The 13,665-nt window shown below is 38.3% G+C and overlaps 1 protein-coding gene across 1 annotated transcript in view; it reads left to right on the top strand.

Moving 5' to 3' along the window:
- Positions 1-6,782: 6,782 nt before the first annotated feature.
- Positions 6,783-13,665, top strand: part of l(2)34Fc (reeler domain-containing lethal (2) 34Fc) — a 30,869-nt gene continuing 23,986 nt past the window's right edge. Inside the window, exon 1 of the mRNA XM_090373731.1 lies at positions 6,783-6,897. The gene's annotated coding sequence lies outside the window, so the exon portion shown is untranslated. The remainder of the gene's footprint in view (positions 6,898-13,665) is intronic.

Here is a 13,665-nt window from a genome sequence, read left to right as displayed (position 1 = left end):
TATAAACCTCAATCAGATTACCTCTAAGGTACCTCCTCTGTAGCTCCCTATCCAAAGTCTCTTTCTCAAATGGGTACCGATTTGCAGTCTCACAAAGCGGGATGTCCATCTTTGGGCACGTTTAAGATTCTCCATGTCATTTCTTCGCATCTGGGCACAAAGTGTGGTCTCACAATTACAATTATGTAGTGTATTATGACCTATCTCTATAAGCAACTGTTCGATAATTCATCAAGAGAACACCAAGGACCTTCCTCGCCACTTGTCTGCACTTCCCAGAGAACTTCGCGTTTTCAAAGAAATTCAGATCCAAATTCCCACCTCTACCACTTTTTAATCCAACCTTTCTAAGTGGGCAAAACCTTGCATTTTATAAAGTTTTACACACTTATTTGATTAGTTGCCACTTCCCTGACCATCCCTGAATCCTCTTTAAGTAGTCCTGACGGGCGCTGCTTGACATTCATTATTATCTTCACGCCCAATCATCATGTTATCTGAATTTTTTTACATCGTTCCCGTATTTCGCCATCAATGTTATTTAAAAAAATCAGAATCAGGAGCGGTCCAAGCCCAGACTCCTGAGGGACACCACTTTTGTTTCACTCCAAAAAAAAAAAAAAAAAATGTAACACACACATACACACACACGTGTGTTTCTTTTCGCCCAACTCTAGCCCATTTTGAAGAATAATTAATTACAGTCGCTTGCCTCCTGTCAGTAGCAGTAGTCCCAGTTATCCATCTCAGGGCCCTACCCGCAATGCCCAAAATATTCCAGTCTGTACATCTTTTGTACGGGACTGAGCCAAATGATTTGCTAAAGCCCAAATAAACAATCAATGTCAATGTCACGCATTGACATTGATTGTTTATTGTGAGTTTCACCTCCCAGTTTCTCCAATCAATAAGGGGGTATAACAAGGCACTCGCAATTACTAGTTCATTCTATCAGCATACAGAGGCTCCATATACTCTTCGCAGTTCGGTCTTTAGCATCCCTCACTCCCAGTTTTTATATTGTATTTCAGGAAATACCACTAATAATATAATGCAACACCAATATATAATACTTGAATATAATAGTAATATACTAATGCATACTAACACTAGAAGGTAGATGACTTTCATCAACTGGTGAAATACCACTACAGGAAGGCTTTTGATACTGTTGCACACAAAAGCCTGCGGTATAAACTGGAGCAAGGCGGCATTAAGGGCAAGTTACTGCTATGGATAAAGAGAAGATTACGCGGAAGAAGACAGAGTGGTTATCAATAGGCACTGCTCTTCGTGGACTAATGAAGTTTTCCAGGGTTCAATGCTGGGTCCACTATTGTTTTCACTATTTATCAATGATATTGATGAAGTTATCAGGTTTAATGTTCAAGTTTGCAGATGATACAAAGTTGGCAGTGTGATTAATGACAGTCATCAGGGTGAGCTGCTGCAACAAGATCTAGGAAAATTGGGTCGATGGGCTGAGAAATGGCAGTTGAAGTTTAACATTGACAAATGAAAGGTACTGCATATGGGTAGCAGTAACACCAGAGTAACTTATGAAAAAAGACCTGAGAGTAATTGTGCAGTCAGACATGAATTGAGATATGATTGAGGTATTTAAAGCCTTAAATGGATTGAGTAAGCTGAATGTTAATGGCATTCTTCCACTTGCCGAGACAACACAGATGATGGTGCATAAATTCAAGTTGAGGTTAGATGGTTGTAGGATAGATGTCGAAAGTTTGCCTTCAGCCAGCGGGTGGTTGATTGTTGGAACAGGCTTCCATCTGTTGTTGGAAAGTGGATGGATTGAATAAATTCAAAGAACTAGACAAATTCTTGGAGGGTACAGATGAGCGAATTGTGTAGGTTTTTTTTTTTTTTTTTTGCTGATGCTATATTTTGCTTGTTTTCTTGCATCATTTGCCATTAGTACTACTACTTTGCTTATTAGAGACTTGAAGTGGTGTTTAGTCAACACACCGAAGTTTCCCACATCCCCCGCTTCCTCTCCTTCAACCCATGCATAGTACTTTTTTTTTCTTTTTTTTTCCTTTTTTTTTCTTTTTTTTTTCTTTTTTTTTCTTTTTTTTTTCTTTTCTTTTTTTTTTTCCTTTTTTTTTTCTTTTTTTTTCTTTTTTTTTTCTTTTTTTTTTTATTAGAACCTAGTACTTAGTACTGTGCATGGGTTGGAGGTTGAGAAGATGAAAGAAGATATTCGTTGACATTAGACTTTAACTTCTGTAGATTGAAATTTTCGGGAAATATGTATGAAGGAAGAAAGATTATTCTAGAAAACAGAAGTTGAATGAATAAATGAGGAAGAGGAAAAGTTGGTTGTGTGAGTTTGAAGTTGAACAATAAAAGGATGCTGACTAGTTGCTGCACATGCCGCAACCAGTCAGAAGAAAGAGAGAGAGAGAGAGGCAATTATAGAAAAAAATTCAGAAGAACAGTGCCCATGGAAATATCTATAGAAAGGCATGCAGCAGAAACAGAGCGACTACGATACACAGAGTGGAGAGACTCTGCAGAGATGAGTCATTAATTAACCTAACTGCCCTCTTTTGAATAGAATCTAGAAGCCTGAGAGAGAGGTTTTGGTAGCACCGTCTCAAAAGTAAGAACAATATTTCATGATAGGCCGGATTTGCGTTTGTACAGAGTGAACAGCTTCTAGATTTGGAAGAAAAGTAACGCCGAGACCGAAAGAGAAAATCCAGTTTTTTAGATCCAGAGGAAGCAATATTTATAATGTGCTTATGTCAAGAGAGGGAATTCAGAGTATTCCCAAACAGAGACATACACTGCCCTATCATTAATATCCGGACACCTGCCTTTAGACAAAAAAAAAAAAAAAACTTTTATTGTGTCATTTAATATTTTGTGCTGAGACCTTTTGTTTTTATGACGGCCTTCAATCTTCGCGGCATACTCTCAACCAGTTTTTATAAGTCAGGTGATATGTTCCTCCACTCGGCCTTTAACGCAGCAACCAGTTCGCCTTGTTCTTTGGGCGATCTCAATGTGCACGTACCAGACGATCCAATACATCCCAAAGATGCCCGATAGGGTTCAGATCAGGATTCTGGGCTGGCTAATTTAATTTTTCCACAACCACTCTGTTACGACCCGAGCGGTATGGCATGGTGCGTTGTCTTGCTGATACAGGTATGGGCCATCCCCGAATTATTGCCATAATGTTGAAAGTGCATAACTGTCCAGATTGGCCTGGTAATGCACAGCATTCATCGTTTTGTCGATAACGACTAATGGGCCCAAGCCAAACCATGAAAGGAGCTACATGCCATGACACTGACTCCACCAAACTTCGTTGTTGGCAGGATACAATCAGGAAGGAACTGTTCCCGTGGCATTCGTCACACCCAGGACGGCCATCAGACTGGTAGAGTGCGAACCTCGAATCATCTGTCCATAGGACTGTTTTCCACTGTCCTACAGTCCAGGATTCGCGCTCCTTACACCATGTTAATTGGCGTCTAGCATTTGTTGAGGTGATCAATTCTGTTGAACTGTTGAGGTAATTCTGTTGAACGTGTCATCTTGCATGCCCACTTTTGAAACTTTTGCAATTGTCTGTTCGAAGCCGAGTGTGCATATTTATAGCAGGCTCTGTGACGTGTTGCATGCATAGGACCTGTTTCCCCATCCATAGGGGGGGTGTTCGGATATTAATGGTAGGACAGTGTTTGATCTTGCCTAGAAATCAGAGTGTCATCAAAGATAAGCATAGGAGGAGAAGAATACTTTTTTGCGAGATATAAGACAGGACTAAGTTGTAGAAGGATTGAAATCAACTAAGTTATCTTTACCCCACTGGAGAAATACCTGGAGATCAGCATTTAAGGAATTGGTAGTGATATTCGAGACGTTTAAGCTGTTTGGCAAGGCAAGATTTCTAAAATTGGAAGGTATAATGAAAAGTGCTATCATTAGCAAAACTACGGATAGAATTTCCGGTCAATAGAGGAAGGTCATTAATATACAAGAAGAAAAGAGTGGGAGAAAGAACTGAACCTTGGGGAAAACCAGCATTAGAGAAGTTATAAAACAGAGAGCAATATAACATCACCCGCAGTGAGCGGTCAGAGTGAAAACTGGATAATCAATTACAATAAACGGCTGAAAAATCATAAGATGGAAGCTTATTCAGAAGACCTTTATGCCAAACAAGATCAAAAGACTTTGAAATGTCAAGAGCAACTGCTTGCATTTCCTCAAACTTTTTCATTGAATTTGTCCATAGACAGGTAACATAAGCCGGAACTTCGCCAGTGGATCGACAGTGACGGAATCCATACTGGCGATCGTTGATCAGATGGAAGGTTTCTTGATAGTTTAAGAATTGGGGGTTAATTGATTTCTCCATTACTTTAGAAAGAGTAGAAGCAAGTGCAACGGGACAATAATTGGATGGAAGGGATTTGTAACCCTTTTTAGGAACTGGATATGAGCAAATTTCCAAGCAGAAGGGAAAACACCTTCGGAATAAAAGAGTAAAAAAAGGCGACACAGAACAAGAGTAGGTTCAGGAGCACAGATATTGAGAACAAGTGGAGAAATACCATCAAGACCTTGAGCTTTCTTGACTGGTAGGTGCTTTATCATCAATACACAAGTAAGAAGAAAAAAAGGATGCTAGCAGGTCAGCTTTATCTTTAGCTGAAGTGGCAATAAAACCAACTAGTTTTGACAGAGGCGGGAATAGAGATGGGCAAAAGTTGCAGCCAATAGCTTTAGCTAGAGACCAGAATGCTTGACTACCATTTGGACAAGAAGCGAGTTTTCTACTCTTAGCCTGTTAGATTATAGTTTGGACTGATTAATAACTGCTTTACAATTATTGCGAACTTTGGTATAGGCAGAAAATGAACCTAGAGATTTGGATACAAGCTAATTGCGATATGCAACGTTCGTATCTTGAACAGCCTTAACATATTTATTGGAAAACCAAGGTTTAGATAAAGGAGGAGATTTTAAGGTGGAGTGTCGAATAAAGGATTTCATCCCTACAAGAATAATTTTACTGACACGATCTGAGCAGACATTATCATCAGATTTGAAACAGTAATCCGACCAAGGAAAAGTTGTTCCATTGGAGAAAGGTTTCTCCAATGGAGCCTTTCGACCACTCATCTCGACCGTGTACTCAGAAGGGTTGTTTGTGAGAAAAACAAAAAGCACGTTGGTTGTGTGGTTACGATTGGTTACGAGATGCTGAAGCAAAAGCTTCAGCATCTCGACCAGCTGGGTCAGTGTGACTAGAAAACGGAAGTCACCTGGAGTTGTGAACATTAAAATGACCAAAGAAAATTACTTCACTCTTTGGAAAGTTGGACTGGAGAAAGCCAAGTTTCAAAGAGAGGAAGTCAAAGAGTTCCAAGTGATTAGTGGAGTTGGGAGAACGATAGAGGCAACAGATAAATTTGACAGAATGGGGTTGAGAGATTTTTAGCTAGAGAAGATCGAAAAGAGGAGATTCCAAATTACTGTCTCTGACAGGGATGTATTCAAAAATGTCAGTGAAGTATATATTAATTGAAAAATTATATTACTTTTATTATATTAATTATAAATAAATAAATATAAAAATTATATTATATTTTAATTAATTGAAAAAATGTATTGAAGTATATATTAATTTATAAACGCATGTATACTCATAGCTAAATTTTGCCAGGGTTATTTGCACTTGTTCTGGACTAAGTGGGACGCAAGGTATAAAAACACATTTCTACCCAGATGTTTGGAAACATCTGGGTAGAAATGTGTTTTTATACCTTGTTCTCTCCCCTGTTTATCCTTCCTTTATATAAACAAATATTTTAATAATTAGGGTTTCGAGAGGCAAAATATTGTGACTGTAATATCATGTAATATGATTGGTTTTACCCGGGTTTTTGGGTTTGGGGGGAGGGAATCCAACTTATGCCCGTGGCAGACTAACTGCCACGATGTCCTTCTTATGTAGCTAATAAATAAATAAAATATTTATGGAAACATTACTTATACTGTTATCTACTAAGATAACTGAGGTCATAAGGAACCAGTGTACTTTATCATAAAATTGCATATTTTGTGGCAGTTTGCTTGGCTGTAGGATAAAAAATAAAAAATAAAAAAAGCAGCCGAGTTCTCTGCAGGAAAAAAAAACTGCGTAACTTCGACCAAGATGGACAAGATCGACCTCGGCTACAGTGTATATTAAAAAATAATAATAAATAAAATAATAAAACCCCTGGTTTCTCATTTTAACCTCTAGCTAAAATACTAAGCGAAATACTAACCCCTAGCGAAAAAAATTTAAAAAAAAAGAGTGAAAGGAAAATAAAATACACAAAGAATGTTTTAGACGTATATTTCTCCTGAGAATGCTTTGTGGTATTATTTACGTCAGAGTTTGATTTTTTTTTTTTTTTTTTTTGAATTTGGTTTATTCAAGCATTGGTTTAAATACTGTAAAACCTTCTAGAGAAGCATGGATTACCTTACTACATCCTTGACACAAATAGAGCGCTATCAGGCCCTGCTGAACGGGTTATCCACCACTATTATGCAGAGTGAAAAAGTAGCAGAAATACTATGCATCCTAGCAGTACAGTAAAAGGCAGCAGCATTTGGCGTATATAATTAAGTTAATACTGGCGAGCCTCTACAGGTGGTGGTGATGATGTTGGGATACGAACCGGTTTTTGTTCTTATTTAACTGAGAAGGGGGAAAAGCAACTTTGTTACTATACAATCGACGTATACCCGATTTTGCAATGCGCAAGCGCCCTAGCGTCGCAACTATAAAACCTTACTCCGCGGACAAATGCATTTAGTTAGCAGATAGCGCAGGACAAAAAAAGAGCTACAGGACTGATCTGACAGGTGAGTCATCCCTTTAGTTTCTTACAGACACAAAAAAAGGGTGGAGATGCTTTCTCTAAGCTTAATTCATTTGTTTACAAAAATACATTATACTTAAGTTTTAATATTTTCATTTGTACCATAACGATACACTTTTAATGTTAATATAATATCTGCATAATTATTACGGAGTAATAACTGAATAATGAATTCTGTGGCTCAATAACTTTGTCAAAACAATTTAGCCACTTCAGTTTTGTATTGCACCAAACGAAAATATGTAATCTTGCCATCTGCGTAAAAACGGAAGCAGACGAACTGGATGCCAATACATTTTCATGAAATTTTCTTGCAAGGACTAGTAAAACATAAATCGTTTAAAATTTAGTTCGAAATTAATAAACACCATAAAATTAATTCAAAAATATACTGACATACTTTTAAATACCCTGCAACATCAATCAAACAGCTCATATACTTGTATAATACAGTTGTAGTTATTAAATAAAAATGATAATATATCACGTTTATGAAAATGTTAATATATCGTTACAAGAACTAAAACTTACAATGTGAATAGTAGAAGATCCCATTTGTAACCGATTCACTACACCATGAAATAAGATGCAACTTTATACATATAGGTTTACTTTTTTTTTTTTTTCTTCTTCTTCTTCTTCTTCCTTGAACGCCTTGGAAGCATAAATCACTACAGATAACAATATGTCGTTCTGAATAACAACGCCACCTGAAATAACGTTGTCTACAGTAAAATATTAACTATGTTATTATTGGTGCAGTGTGGCATAATAATAAAAGAAATTAAGAAAGAAAAATGTCTTACTAAAAAAAACATTTTATTATTCATAACTTAAATTAAATTAATTCCTTAGAGACGAGCTGTGTTAATTATATTTTCGTCAGTTGATTTATTTATGCGTATGTTTATTAGTAATAGCAAACGCACTATAAAGAAAAGATTGAGTCTCCTTTGTATTAAGCAATAGTTCAATGCATCAGAAGTGCTGTAATAATCCTTGTTTATACACTGACTGACCAAAAAATTAGAAATCCTTGTTCAATATCTAGTAGGGACGTTTGTTCGAATTGCAGCTCTACACATCGTGACATGGATTTCTCTAGATGTGTGAGGGAGTCTAATTCCAGATTTGATCATTCTGTCGTCAGGATATTTGTCATTTGCTGTATCGTGGTCGGTAGAAAACTACGAAGCCGAATCGCCCTTTCCAACATATCTTGGACATTCTCAACTGGATTCAGATCTGAAGAATTAGGCAGCCAGTGTAGATGTTGAAAATCTTGTGAATGTACCTCGAGCCATTCAGATACAGTTTTACAACTGGTGGATAGTTGCGTTGTCGTCTTCAAAGAATCCATCGTCTTGGTAAATATGAGCATTTCCGGGTGAAGTTGGTCGAATGCTACAGAAAGATATTTATTGGAGGAAACACAACCTTTTAACGGTATGAGCGGCCCAGTTTTTACCAACAGAACATACCCCATCCTATGACATCACCTCCAGCCACTTGAATGGTGGACACGAGACAGTCTCGATGGACGACTTCATGAAGTTCACGTCACACCTTCACCCTGCCATTGGTGCCAAAAAGTGCAAATCGAGACTCCTCAGACTTCATGATCTTTTTGCACAGTCCACTGTTCCAGTCTTGGAGTTGGTGACACCACCCAATCGAATCTTTCGATTTTTTAGAGAAAAAGTCGCTTTCATAGAGCCAACACGACTACCAAATCCCAGATTCTTCAACTCTCGCCGCACAGTTCGGTTGGATATCGGTCTTGCTTTGCTTATCACACATTTGCTGCACACAGGAGACCTATTCTGACGCGCAATTCGCTTTAAATTTCTGCGGTCTCAGTCTTGGAGTAGCGACTTTGTTTCTTTTAGAGCTTCATTCTCCTTTCGTCTACCACTCATTGAATACTTTCGAGATAGTTTTTTCGACGCACACAAGTGATTTCCTTTGTTTTCTCAATTGGGGCTCCTGCTAAACGTGCTCCAACAATAACACTTTCTGAAAATCGGAAAGATCATTCGTCTTCCCCATGATCAGATCGACTAAGAAGCCCCAGGAAAATATACAGTATTTATCCGATACCGAGGAACTTGTGATTGCAAATGTAAGTTATTGTCCCATATGACAACTTACATTTGCATACAGTATGGTTAATTATTTATTGACGCCATTTGCCAAAGGTTTCTAATATTTTAGCCAGTGAGTGCATAAGAGAGTGATCTGAAGAGTAATTTCTCAACTAATTGGAGATTTTGGATTGCTAAAAGATATACAGATGGCATCGATAAAATAAGTGAAGCCTTTTCTTTTAAAGCTCAATTCTTGATATATATATCAATTTAATCATATCTGCTTTATTAATGGTAGATTTTTTAGACTATGAAAATACAGCGAAGCAGTGAAACACAGTAAAACTTTTAATACACTGATGAACTTTAAGAAACCTTGTTTCAGAACAAAAGTGACGTCCTTTCTTTACATACTCATACTTTATTGCTAGCATGAGTAATCTGTAACAATAAATTGAACAAATGTTGTGGCCAAACTGATTTTGATTTTCGGGTAGCAGTACAAACTGGTCGGATGGCAATATCAGCAGAATTGTGGCAGTAATGACACCCACGTGTTCAAGAAACACCTGTCGAGAGTGTTTCAGAAATGGCTTGTTGCCAAGAAAGTGTGTGGTCGTTACAAAATACGTGGCCCCGGGTGCCAAGTGAATTCGAGGTCAAACGATATTTCTGCTATCTACAGAGTGCTCTTCAAAAGCGACTAAAGTTATTTCTAAGTTCTATACGTGAAAAGTGTTCTATAAGTTAAAACTGTTCTATACGTGAAAAGACAGTCTGCGCGGGTAGCACAGTGGTATCGTCACCATCCTCCCTACACTGGGTGGAAGAGGCCCCGGTTCGAATCCAGTCGATGTCGATGATGCGAGGAACTTTAGTGGTCTTTTTTCACTCCGTGGTTGAGTTAGTTGGTCTCAGGCGTAGATAACAAGGTTTTCCATCCCCCAGAAACTGAGATTTTTTCGTCCAGAAAACAGGCAAATCGACCAGAGAACACACGCAATTTACAGACACGAATACGGGTTAATGTAATAATTTACGGGTAACCCTAATATAATAAAAATAAAAAATAATTCCAAAGAATTAAAAACACCGCAGAACAGCATTCTATTAATTTTTCAAACTGTCCTCCTTCTGCCATATAACAAACCTCTGCTATATTCAGAACTCTTGAATGCCATTGGAACAGCTCACAATGGTGCTGCCGGACCAAATGAGATGTAGCCGAGTGGTCAGGAGAGCGAATGCGGTAGCACACACACTTTTTTGAGTGGACCGGGGTTCGAGCCCGTGACTGATAAATACGATTAACAATTTGTATTGATTGATTTGTTGTCAGCTCTACTGACCTGGTGGTCGTGCGGGAGTATAAACAAGAGTTTTATTATCTATTATGTCATACTACAACATCTTGATGACAAAGCTTTGCGCCTCCTCCTCCTGGTCTTTTACAACCGTATTTTTCTAGAAAATGTTTATCCAGCTCCTTGACATCATTCTACTGTTTTGGCATTCCTAAAGCATGGAAAAGATCCAACCAATCCCCATAGCTATAGACCAGTGTCCCTCTCAAGCTCCCTCAGCAAAATCCTAGAAAAAAATTGTCCACAGTAGATTCAACTGGATCATTGAGTCAGAACAGTTAATTAGCCATAGTCAATATGGCTTTCGTCAAAACAGGTCATGCTTGGGTCTTATGGTTAAAGCGGAATTTGCCATTCGCAATGCCTTTGTTAAAAAAAGAACATCTAGTAATGGTTTCAAGATATAGAGAAGGCTTCGGACACCACCTGGCGGCATGGTATACTTAGAAATCTTTACTCTCTTGATCTGCGGGGCAACCTTCCTATATTTATGAAGAATTTTCTACATACTAGATCGTTTCAAGTTCGATACCAACATGCCCTTTCTGCAACTTTCACTCAGGAAGAAGGTGTTCCACAAGGATCAGTACTGAGTGCCACTCTTTTTGCTCTTAGAATAGATTCTATCACTAAACAATTTCCAAATACCGTAGAGACGTACCTTTATGCAGATGACCTTTCCATCTGTCATTGCCAAAACATGATTGTTATTTTTGTTATTTTGGTTTTTACGAGCGTTAGCAACCAAGGCCATATTGCTCCGGGAATATGCGGTGGTCATTCCCTGACCTTTCCGCATCCTCCGTATTTGGTGGTGACGGGCTCGAACCGCGGTCTAATCAAGAAGCGTGTGCTACGCACTACTGCTCCTTCCCACCTGGCTACGGAGGCGCCTCCAAAACATGAGATCTGAACGACAGCTTCAGATACCTCTAAATAAAATACAATGGGCCAGCATCAATGGCTATCGACTTTCACAGCAGAAAACAGTTGCTATCCATTTTTGTAAACAACGCAAGTTTCATTCTGATATCCTGAAGTTCAAATCACTAATATCTCCATCCCAGTCACTAATAACATCAGATATCTAGGATTAGTTATGAACAAGCTAAATTTCTTAGAGCACATTAAAAAAATACGTACTGCCTATCTAAAAAATTTAAATATACGCTGAACTTTATCCGCCCTAACACGGGGTGCTGCTCGCACCTCCCTGCTTCGGTTATACAGGGACTCATATCCCGTCTCGATTATGGAACTCCCATCTATGATTTTGCCAGAATGAGTGCATTATGCTGACTCGATCCAGTTCAACACAATGCATTGAGAATTGCACTTGGTTCATTCAGAACATCGCCAGCACATAGCCTTTACATTGATGCTCATGAGCCCCAATATCTTTATGTAGGAAATCACTATTGCTAAAGTATGCTGTCAAGATACAAAGTTGTGACTAGCATCCCATTCAGTCATACCTTTTCAATCCACCACTAGAAAACCTCTACAGAAATAAACCTAGCATAGTAAAATCAGCTGGTCTTCTCCTTCTTGAACCGATGCAGGTTTGGAACGCTTCCATCCATTCCATACAACATGTAGTAATTTGTACTCAACCACCATGGATTCCTCCTCCTATACCGACCTGTCACACTTACCTCTGTCAATGGGGAACGAATATTTTGCAAGCTTCAAATGTCAGACAACTTCACGCTGTTCACACTCAAAGATATATAGATTTTTCTCCAATATACACAGATGGCTCTAAATCAAATTCAAACGTTGGAGCAGCGGCAGCGTTTCCAAATACCATTATTTCAGCATCCCTTCCATCTGAATTCAGTATCTTCTCAGCTGAATTATACGCAAATAAATTAGCTTTAGAAAATCTCTGTTCTGACTGTTCTTTAAAATCTGTTACTTACACTGATTCCCTCAGCTCAATCATTGCATTATATAGTTCCTTAGATAAAGCTCACCCTGTTCGTGATGAAATTAGAAACTTATTATTACAGATTGAAAAAAGTCATCAACTAGTCACGTTCTGTTGGATTCCAGCACATTCTGGTATTTTGGGCAATGAACTTGCCGACAAAGCTGCTAAAAATCTAACCACCTTAGATTTAACCAATATCCCTGTTCCAGAATCAGACTATGCACAAATCATTTCTGCTGCATGCCTCTGAGAACTGACAACAATCTGGCACTCTCAAACTAATAATAAACTCTTTCAGTTTAAACAAGATCCGAAAATTTGGCGCTCCAGTATCCGTACATCAAGAAGAGAAGGAGTAGTCCTTTTAAGGGCAAAAATAGGTTATACTCATCTGATCCACCTTTATTTACTCACAGGAGACGATCCACCACAGTGTTCACATTCTTGTCGTTCTTGATGGTTCTACTACAGATGTAGACTAGAACCATCTTTCTGAAAATTATCTGGCTATCTTAAAAATCAGTTGTACTGATTTTCGCAATTATGACGTCTGTCACTGGTGTGGAAGAAATTTCGGGTGCAGAGGTATATGACAATATTCTACGCTAGTTCTTTAGACGGAAAAGTCTGTGTTGTTTATCAACTGTTTAAGCATAATTTACTTCAAATGGTTTGTGCTTTTAGTAAAAGATCGTTTCTTTCTGTTAATGCAGTATCACAATGTAAAGCAAAATATGCGGGCTCCTCAATAAAGAATGATCATATTTTTTCATGAACAACCATACTGCTTGCTATTTCTAGCTGAACTGCGGAATTTATGACCAAACCAAGCTGAATCACATAGCAACTGCGCATTTGACTCGTGTGAACGGTATGACCATGGCGGTTGGTCAAGTTTATGCTCAGTTGCCTGTTCAGTTTCGCCTATGTAACAATGGACGTGATATCGTGACAAACAAGGAAGAAGAGTATGCTGCTCTCAAAGTTTGTTTCCATCTCAAGAAAACATCAATTGAAGTGTACAGAATGTTAAAAGAGGTTTATGGTGAATCTACGCTGATTGTTAAAAGATGGCCTTGATTCAATAAAAAATATAATAATAAAAATAAAAAAATCGGCGATGCTGGAGCTCCAATCGCTGTTATTCAAAGAAACCATAAATATTGCTTCTGTAATTGTGAGAAGATCGTCGTATAACAATAAGGCAACTGTCAGAGATACTGAGAATATCAATAGGAATCACGCACAGTATTCTCCGTGACCATTTGCATATAACACCTGTTTGTGCACACTGGATTCCAAGACCGCTCACACCTGAGTAACGGCAAGTTTGCATGGAGATTTGTCAGGAACTGTAACGGATGGTA

This window comes from Mastigoproctus giganteus, chromosome 5, assembly GCF_048544385.1.
Source record: "Mastigoproctus giganteus isolate SK-2022 chromosome 5, ASM4854438v1, whole genome shotgun sequence".
In the NCBI taxonomy this organism is placed as follows: domain Eukaryota; kingdom Metazoa; phylum Arthropoda; class Arachnida; order Uropygi; family Thelyphonidae; genus Mastigoproctus; species Mastigoproctus giganteus.
Note: the sequence above shows the minus strand (reverse complement) of the source record. Positions and strands in the feature narration are given on the sequence as shown.